The following is a 9,215-nucleotide window of genomic DNA, read 5'->3' on the forward strand; positions in this document are numbered from 1 at the left end:
AAAAATGAATCAAAGGACTTTGATTGGCTCAGCACAAGGAGCTCAGGGGAGCCGAGCAGCGACACAAAGGAACAGACGGGATTCGAACCCGCGAATTTTGGTTTACGAGACCAACGCCTTTCCTTTTGGCCACCGCACCGTGTGGAGGTGAACGATATTAGTTGCACTGTGAGTTGTTACCATTTGCCAAAATTGATGAGAGAAGAAGAATCAACAGAACATTTCAAAAGTTATTGTCAGGGCGAAAAGGGCCAATAGAAATATCTCTTACAAATAGGTGCAGGTAGCGTCAGTTGAACCCCCCCCCCCCCCCCCCCTACCATCGCGGGGAACCGCCTCTCGATCTCCTCGTTATGATCTCCCTACTTAGGATTTCCTTCACTGCAAAACCCCCATTCTCCCCTCACTGAGTAACCGGATATTCTTGTTCATTAAATAATATTGAGATGGTGTGGGTGACCGTTATGTTGGTCGATATGAGGCTGATTCTGAATTTTGACATTTGAATTGTTTTCTGTTCGTTTTTATCAGACTGGCACTGGAGCGGGTCCAGCGGAGATTCACACGGATGATCCCAGGAATGGTAGGCCTAACATACGATGAACGTCTGAGGATCCTGGGATTATATTCATTGGAGTTTAGGAAGTTGAGGCGAGATCTAATAGAAACTTACAAGTTAATGAATGGCTTCGATAGGGTGGATGGAGGGAAGTTGTTTCCATTAGCAGGGGAGACTAGGACCCGGGGGCACAGCCTTAGAATAAAAGGGAGTCACTTTAGAACAGAGATGAGGAGAAATTTCTTCAGCCAGAGAGTGGTGGCTCTGTGGAATTCATTGCCACAGAGGGCGGTGGAGGCCGGGACGTTGAGTGTCTTTAAGACAGAAGTTGATAAACTCTTGATTTCTTGAGGAATTAAGGGCTATGGAGAGAGAGCGGGTAAATGGAGTTGAAATCAGCCATGATTGAATGGTGGTGTGGACTCGATGGGCCGAATGGCCTTACTTCCGCTCCTATGTCTTATGGTCTTATGGTCCAGCATGTTCAGAGGTTATTTCCTCTCAACAGGACACCGGCGGTCCGTCAGGAACAACAATCCGGGAATTTACCGAGGAGACGGTGCGTTCCTCAGGGAATGCTGCACTCTCAGAGTTCCTGGCCTCTGGATGATATGTTAAATTGAGGACACTGCCTTCCTCCGGAATGTATCTCTGTGCGAAGCAGACACAGTGAAACACATACCAATGGAGGTATTTACACCGCATGGCCACCATTTCCAAAAAAAGAGCAGGAGAGACGCCCTGTCCAATATCCATCCACCAATCACAGTTACTGTAACAGCGGGACGGTTAAATATTCCTGTATGGGATGATATGCTGAGTTCCATTGGCTGCTGGGTTTTCTACATTTTATTACAACAGTGACGGTGAAACACTTTGGAACCTGAAGCTCTATAAATATTCTAATTTCATTCTCCAAACTGCCCCCTTCCATTGCTTTATTTTGGCAATACATTTATTAGTGCTAAAAGTGTATGTTAGAATTGAAAAGTTGAGATATCACCTCGATTTCAGGCTCCATTTCAGACTCGCCGCTCATCACAGTGTTTGCCTAACACTCTGTTACGCTGAGTGGTGACAGTTTTTGTACACGTTCAGCCCAGCTCTGTGTCTCTGTGGGTCTCAGCGCGCAGTAATACACCGCGGAGTCTGTCAGCTCTGTATTAGTCACGCTCAGCCGGGCGGTGCGGATTGTATCATTGAGCTCCGCTGAAAAACGGTCCCCTGGGGATCTCTCTGTGTTCTCGGTGTATTTACTAATCTGCAGCAGGAACTCCATGGATCCGCTGGGGTACTGACGGTACCAGAATAGGTAAGGATTGCTCGTGCTTGTAGCTGTATAATTACAGAACAACTGAACATCATCTCCTTCATTAACTGTGACTGCAGCCGGTGTCTGTGAAACAGAATCTCCTCGACAATGTCCTGTAAGAACCAAGAGTGATTTTAAATTAAACAATGCGAATTCACTGAGTCTATACCGCAGATTCGTCCCGTCATCCTGAATACTAATCTCAGAGAATGATCAGACAAGACAATAGAAATATATTTTCCACAGCTCAATGGTCGCAACGGGAAAATGTTTGGACGGATTAAATAAATCTTCTAACACAAAGATTCCGTTCTTTCTAACGAGATCCGGTCCTCACCTTCAGTCACTGTAACTGGAAGCGCAAAGTCCTAACGGTCTGTGTGTTTGACAGTCTGCTGTTTGTCAAGGTCATTCACTGGCACCAGAGGAGCTTCAATCTCAGCCCAACTCTTCCGCTCTCATCCCCTCGGGAAATGTGCCGACTTCCAGCAGTGTTCCGTGCTGGGACCAGCGAAATTCGGATGCCCTTTCGAAGTTGGGGTCAATCTATTTGTCCGACCACCCACACCACCCTCTTGTATTGAGCGCACTGCCTGACAGAATGTCATGTGTAGAAAAGCTGTGACATAAAGAGTTGAGCAACTTGTGAACTTACCGGTTAAAAGCGAGACCGCTGTGAGGAATAAATACAAAGTAACAGGTGACATGTTTGCAGAGAGATCGTGGCAGCTTTCAGCAGAACTGGCTGAGGCTGAAATTGTTTTCGTCAAGAGTTGAGAAGAGGATGAGTCACATCCGAGTGCCTGCTGATTGGTACATTGCTCACAACGTCATCGAGTCACATCCAATTGCCTGTAAGCTCCTTTTCTCTTCAATTGAATCAATGTTCTCACAGGGCATTGGATCTCCAGTTCATCCTGTTGGCGCAGATCGAAAGCGACAACGTGAATTTGTTCATCCCCATGCGAATCTTTAAATAGTAAGAAACCTTACAACCCCAGGTTAAAGTCCAACAGGTTTGTTTCGATATCACTAGCTTTCGGAGCGCTGCTCCTTCCTCAGGAGCAATCTTTAAATAGGTTGACAGGAACAGGTTATTTATAATGTGAGGTAGGCAGTTGTTTCACCCAGAGCTGGAACAAATGAAATTCTAATGAATTTGGTGGGCATTGTTGTAAACAATGGGTGTTTGGATGAGAACTCTGTATTTTGCATGAACATTAGGCCTTGCGAATATGATGATATACTGAGCCGTTGTTGCTGTCTTTGTTTGGCTCTTAATTTGGCTCTGTTTAATTATGTTTGCTCAAGAGTCGCCAGGTATCTTTCGACACCGCCACATGGTTCAGAACCGGGGCTATTTAGCACACTGTGCTAAATCGCTGGCTTTGAAAGCTGACCAAGGCAGGCTAGCAGCATGGTTCATTCCCGTAACAGCCTCCCCGAACAGGCGCTGGAACGTGGCGACTAGGGGATTTTCACAGTAACTTCATTTGAAGTCTACTTGTGATAATAAGCGATTTTCAATTTCAACCGAATACTGATCAATGACTCGATACACCAGTTAGTAAGTTCAAAAGCAATGCTCATTCATTTACACACAGTCAAATCTACTCATGCATAAACTCTACAAACTAGACAACCACTATTACTAAAGCCTATACTTAGTTTCGGGTGCCCACTCAGTCAGAGGAACAATGGCCGTTGCTCGGTTCTGAGGCTGATGGGTTGAGTTGTTTACAGTGTAGCCACTCGGAGCGTCTATCTCGTAGTGTGCGTTGACTTGGGACTTACTTGGTCTGATGCAGCTGCTAGGCAGGTTTCTCTCTCGGTGAGAGCCAAAGCCAAAGGAGGAAGATTCTCCCTTGGGGAACATCTTTTATACTGAAAAGAGGTTCGCGCGCTTTTGGGCGGGCCTTGAACTTAACCTCAACTAATTGCGTCTTTCTCAATCAGTCGAATCGATTTTCCTCCAATAGAGGGGTGGTTCCCTGATCGCTGGGTGTGTCCTGGTGACTGTTAGTCTGCTTTGTCTTAGCCTATCCTCGCTCCGGGGAGTCTGCCTTAACATTCTGTATTTAAATGTTTCCCTTTTGTCCCAGGAGATGGCTCATTAGTATGTAGATTGATTGGTAGTTTCTGTCCTGTCTGAGAGTTTAAGGTTCTAGTCAACAGACAGAGCTTGCACCTGCTTGTTTCTTAACATTGTCCAATTTTCCCTGCATTCTTTGCAAGTGTCCATTTTGTAATCGGGACGTGACCACCTCAGAGGCTACACCGTCAGCAACATAGATGTGCAGGATAAGTGGATTAGCCATGCAAAAATTGTCCCTTAATGTCCCAGGATGTGCAGGTTAAGTGGGGTTGCAGGGTTTAGGGCTGGGGAGTGGGCCGAGGTAGAGTGCTCTTTCAGAGGGTCGGTGCAGACTGGATGGGCCAAATGCCTGACGCCACCCCCTCCCCCCCAAGCCCCGACTCCAGTCCAGCCTGACCCTCCCACTCCAGTCCTGCCTGACCCTCCCCCACTCCAGTCCAGCCTGACCCTCCCAGTCCAGTCCAACCTGACCCCCCAACTCCAGTCCAGCCTGACCCTCCCACTCCAGTCCATCCTGACCCTCCCACTCCAGTCCAGCCTGACCCCCCAACTCCAGTCAAACTGACCCTCCCACTCCAGTCCAGCCTGACCCTCCCACTCCAGTCCTGCCTGACCCTCCCACTCCAGTCCAGCCTGACCCTCCCCGCTTCAGTCCAGCCTGACGCTCCCAGTCCAGTCCAACCTGACCCTCCCACTCCGATCCAGCTTGACCCTCCCACTCCAGTCCAGCCTGACCCTCCCACTCGAGTTCAGCCTGACCCTCCCACTCCAGTCCATCCTGACCCTCCCACTCGAGTTCAGCCTGACCCCCCAACTCCAGCCCAGCCTGACCCTCCCACTCCAGTCCAGCCTGACCCCCCAACTCCAGTCCATCCTGACCCTCCCACTCGAGTTCAGCCTGACCCCCCAACTCCAGTCCAGCCTGACCCTCCCACTCCAGTCCAATCTGACCCTCCCACTCCAGTCCAGCCTGACCCTCCCACTCCAGTCCAGCCTGACCCTCCCACTCCAGTCCAGCCTGACCCTCCCCGCTTCAGTCCAGCCTGACGCTCCCAGTCCAGTCCAACCTGACCCTCCCACTCCGATCCAGCTTGACCCTCCCACTCCAGTCCAGCCTGACCCTCCCACTCGAGTTCAGCCTGACCCTCCCACTCCAGTCCATCCTGACCCTCCCACTCGAGTTCAGCCTGACCCCCCAACTCCAGCCCAGCCTGACCCTCCCACTCCAGTCCAGCCTGACCCCCCAACTCCAGTCCATCCTGACCCTCCCACTCGAGTTCAGCCTGACCCCCCAACTCCAGTCCAGCCTGACCCTCCCACTCCAGTCCAATCTGACCCTCCCACTCCAGTCCAGCCTGACCCTCCCGCTCCAGTCCAGCCTGACCCTCCCACTCCAGTCCAACCTGACCCTCCCACTCCAGTCCAGCCTGACCCTCCCACTCCAGTCCAACCTGACCCTCCCACTCCAGTCCAGCCTGACCCTCCCCCACTCCAGTCCAGCCTGACCCTCCCACTCCAGTCCAGCCTGACCCTCCCACTCCAGTCCAGCCTGACCCTCCCACTCCAGTCCAACCTGACCCTCCCACTCCAGTCCAGCCTGACCCCCAACTCCAGTCCAGCCTGACCCTCCCACTCCAGTCCAGCCTGACCCTCCCACTCCAGTCCAGCCTGACCCTCCCACTCCAGTCCAGCCTGACCCTCCCACTCCAGTCCAGCCTGACCCTCCCACTCCAGTCCAGCCTGACCCTCCCACTCCAGTTCAGCCTGACCCTCCCACTCCAGTCCAGCCTGACCCTCCCACTCCAGTCCAGCCTGACCCTCCCACTCCAGTCCAGCCTGACCCTCCCACTCCAGTCCATCCTGACCCTCCCACTCCAGTCCAACCTGACCCTCCCACTCCAGTCCAGCCTGACCCTCCCACTCCAGTCCAGCCTGACCCTCCCACTCCAGTCCAGCCTGACACTCCCACTCCAGTCCATCCTGACCCTCCCACTCCAGTCCAGCCTGACCCTCCCACTCCAGTCCAGCCTGACCCTCCCACTCCAGTCCATCCTGACCCTCCCACTCCAGTCCAACCTGACCCCCCCACTCCAGTCCATCCTGACCCTCCCACTCCAGTCCAGCCTGGCCCTCCCACTCCAGTCCAGTCCTGACCCTCCCACTCCAGTCCAACCTGACCCTCCCACTCCAGTCCAGCCTGACCCTCCCACTCCAGTCCAGCCTGACCCTCCCCCACTCCAGTCCAGCCTGACCCTCCCACTCCAGTCCTGACCCTCCCACTCCAGTCCAGCCAGACCCTCCCACTCCAGTCCATCCTGAACCCCCCCCCCCACTCCAGTCCAGCCTGACCCTCCCACTCCAGTCCAGCCTGACCCTCCCACTCCAGTCCAGCCTGACCCTCCCACTCCAGTCCAGCCTGACCCTCCCACTCCAGTCCAGCCTGACCCTCCCACTCCAGTCCAACCTGACCCTCCCACTCCAGTCCAACCTGACCCTCCCACTCCAGTCCAGCCTGACCCTCCCGCTCCAGTCCAGCCTGACCCTCCCACTCCAGTCCAACCTGACCCGCCTACTCCAGTCCAGCCTGACCCTCCCACTCCAGTCCAACCTGACCCTCCCACTCCAGTCCAGCCAGACCCGCCTACTCCAGTCCAGCCTGACCCTCCCGCTCCAGTCCAACCTGACCCTCCCACTCCAGTCCAGCCTGACCCTCCCACTCCAGTCCAGCCTGACCCTCCCACTCCAGTCCAGCCTGACCCTCCCACTCCAGTCCAGCCTGACCCTCCCACTCCAGTCCAGCCTGACCCTCCCACTCCAGTCCATCCTGACCCTCCCACTCCAGTCCAGCCTGACCCTCCCACTCCAGTCCAGCCTGACCCTCCCACTCCAGTCCAGCCTGACCCTCCCACTCCAGTCCAGCCTGACCCTCCCACTCCAGTCCAGCCTGACCCTCCCACTCCAGTCCAGCCTGACCCTCCCACTCCAGTCCAGCCTGACCCTCCCACTCCAGTCCAACCTGACCCTCCCCCACTCCAGTCCAGCCTGACCCTCCCAGTCCAGTCCAGCCTGACCCTCCCACTCCAGTCCAGCCTGACCCTCCCACTCCAGTCCAGCCTGACCCTCCCACTCCAGTCCAGCCTGACCCTCCCACTTCAGTCCAGCCTGACCCTCCCGCTTCAGTCCAGCCTGACCCTCCCACTCCAGTCCAGCCTGACCCTCCCACTCCAGTCCACCTGACCCCCTCCCACTTCAGTCCAGCCTGACCCTCCCACTCGAGTCCAGCCTGACCCTCCCACTCCAGTCCAGCCTGACCCTCCCACTCCAGTCCAGCCTGACCCTCCCACTCCAGTCCATCCTGACCCCCCCACTCCAGTCCAGCCTGACCCTCCCACTCCAGTCCAGCCTGACCCTCCCACTCCAGTCCAGCCTGACCCTCCCACTCCAGTCCTGACCCTCCCACTCCAGTCCAGCCTGACCCTCCCACTCCAGTCCAGCCTGACCCTCCCACTCCAGTCCAGCCTGACCCTCCCACTCCAGTCCAGCCTGACCCTCCCACTCCAGTTCAGCCTGACCCCCCAACCCAGTCCAGCCTGACCCTCCCACTCCAGTCCAGCCTGACCCTCCCACTCCAGTCCAGCCTGACCCCCCAACCCAGTCCAGCCTGACCCTCCCACTCCAGTCCAGCCTGACCCCCCAACCCAGTCCAGCCTGACCCTCCCGCTTCAGTCCAGCCTGACCCTCCCAGTCCAGTCCAGCCTGACCCTCCCGCTTCAGTCCAGCCTGACCATCCCATTCCAGTCCAGCCTGACCCTCCCACTCCAGTCCCGCCTGACACTCCCACTCCAGTCCAGCCTGACCCTCCCACTCCAGTCCAGCCCGACCCTCCCACTCCAGTCCAGCCTGACCCTCCCGCTTCAGTCCAGCCTGACCCTCCCAGTCCAGTCCAGCCCGACCCTCCCACTCCAGTCCAGCCTGACCCTCCCGCTTCAGTCCAGCCTGACCCTCCCAGTCCAGTCCAGCCTGACCCTCCCGCTTCAGTCCAGCCTGACCATCCCATTCCAGTCCAGCCTGACCCTCCCACTCCAGTCCAACCTGACCCTCCCACTCCAGTCCAGCCTGACCCTCCTCCCTCCGATCCGACTCGACTCCTGCGCCTCCCATTCCCTCTTCTTTGTTCCTTCGGACACACGTCCGGTCTGAGACCCCCTCCCTTGCTGTTCGATCACCGCGCCCCCGCCCCCCCCCCACCCCATTGTACCGCCCCCCCCCCCCCAGTCGATACCCCCGCCTTGTCTGCCCCACTTACCTTTTTAATTGTCCCTTTAAACACTTCTCTTCCGGTAGGTAGTGCCGCAAGAAATAGGTGCTTCTTACCTCGCTGCGCCTCAGTTGCCCTGCGCCGGACAAAGATAGATAGGTTCTTGATTAATAAGGGGATCAGGGTTATACGGAGAAGGCAGGAAAATGGGGATGAGAAACACATCAGCTGTGATTGACCGGCGGAGCAAACCTGATGGGCCAAATGGCCTCATTCTGCTCCTGTGTCTTATGGCCTCATGTTCCAGAAATGGGACAGGTATTTTGAGGCGCACATTGTAGTGATTGTCGCTGCCACCAGAGGGCAGTGAGAGACTGGGTGAGTATATAGAGTGAAGAAAATGTGATGGAAGGAACCAATATGGAAACAGAAACTTTATTTTAACACTGATATGAAACTTAAAATTTAAAAAGTTATTTATTATCATGTGTTTTCACTGTTGCTATTACTGTTGGGGTGTTACAAATGTCCGATAGATAGACGAGTTCGCCTTTGACGTGTTCAAATTAGAAAATGATAGGAGGACCTTCATCAGGATCTTCTTGTCAAACCGAGTGGTCAGATTTGCAGGAAGAGTGAGTGAGGAGTGTGCAACAACGCTGCAGGAAGAGTGAGTGAGCAAAAGGCACCGCAATCGCTGGACAGCAGACGTGAAGGTGAGATTTAGTCTCTCCCGCAAGAAAGTAGCTAGAACAGGAAGGAGGGAATACCTGTTCTCATTCGTTACTATGCAACTTGTCGGCAGTTCAAGTGAATAATTGCACCGTGCACTTACCAGTATACACCGCCAGAGGGCAGTGTGATGTATGGAAAGTATTTAACGTGGGAGGTCAGGTGTGTGCTCTCAGTGCGAGCTGGTGTCAGCGTGAAACGTGGAGAATGGGTGGTTAAACATTAAGGAATGCTCAGCTCATTTAGTTAGTTCAACAGA

The sequence above is a fragment of the Scyliorhinus torazame genome, chromosome 5 (assembly GCF_047496885.1).
Source record: "Scyliorhinus torazame isolate Kashiwa2021f chromosome 5, sScyTor2.1, whole genome shotgun sequence".
In the NCBI taxonomy this organism is placed as follows: domain Eukaryota; kingdom Metazoa; phylum Chordata; class Chondrichthyes; order Carcharhiniformes; family Scyliorhinidae; genus Scyliorhinus; species Scyliorhinus torazame.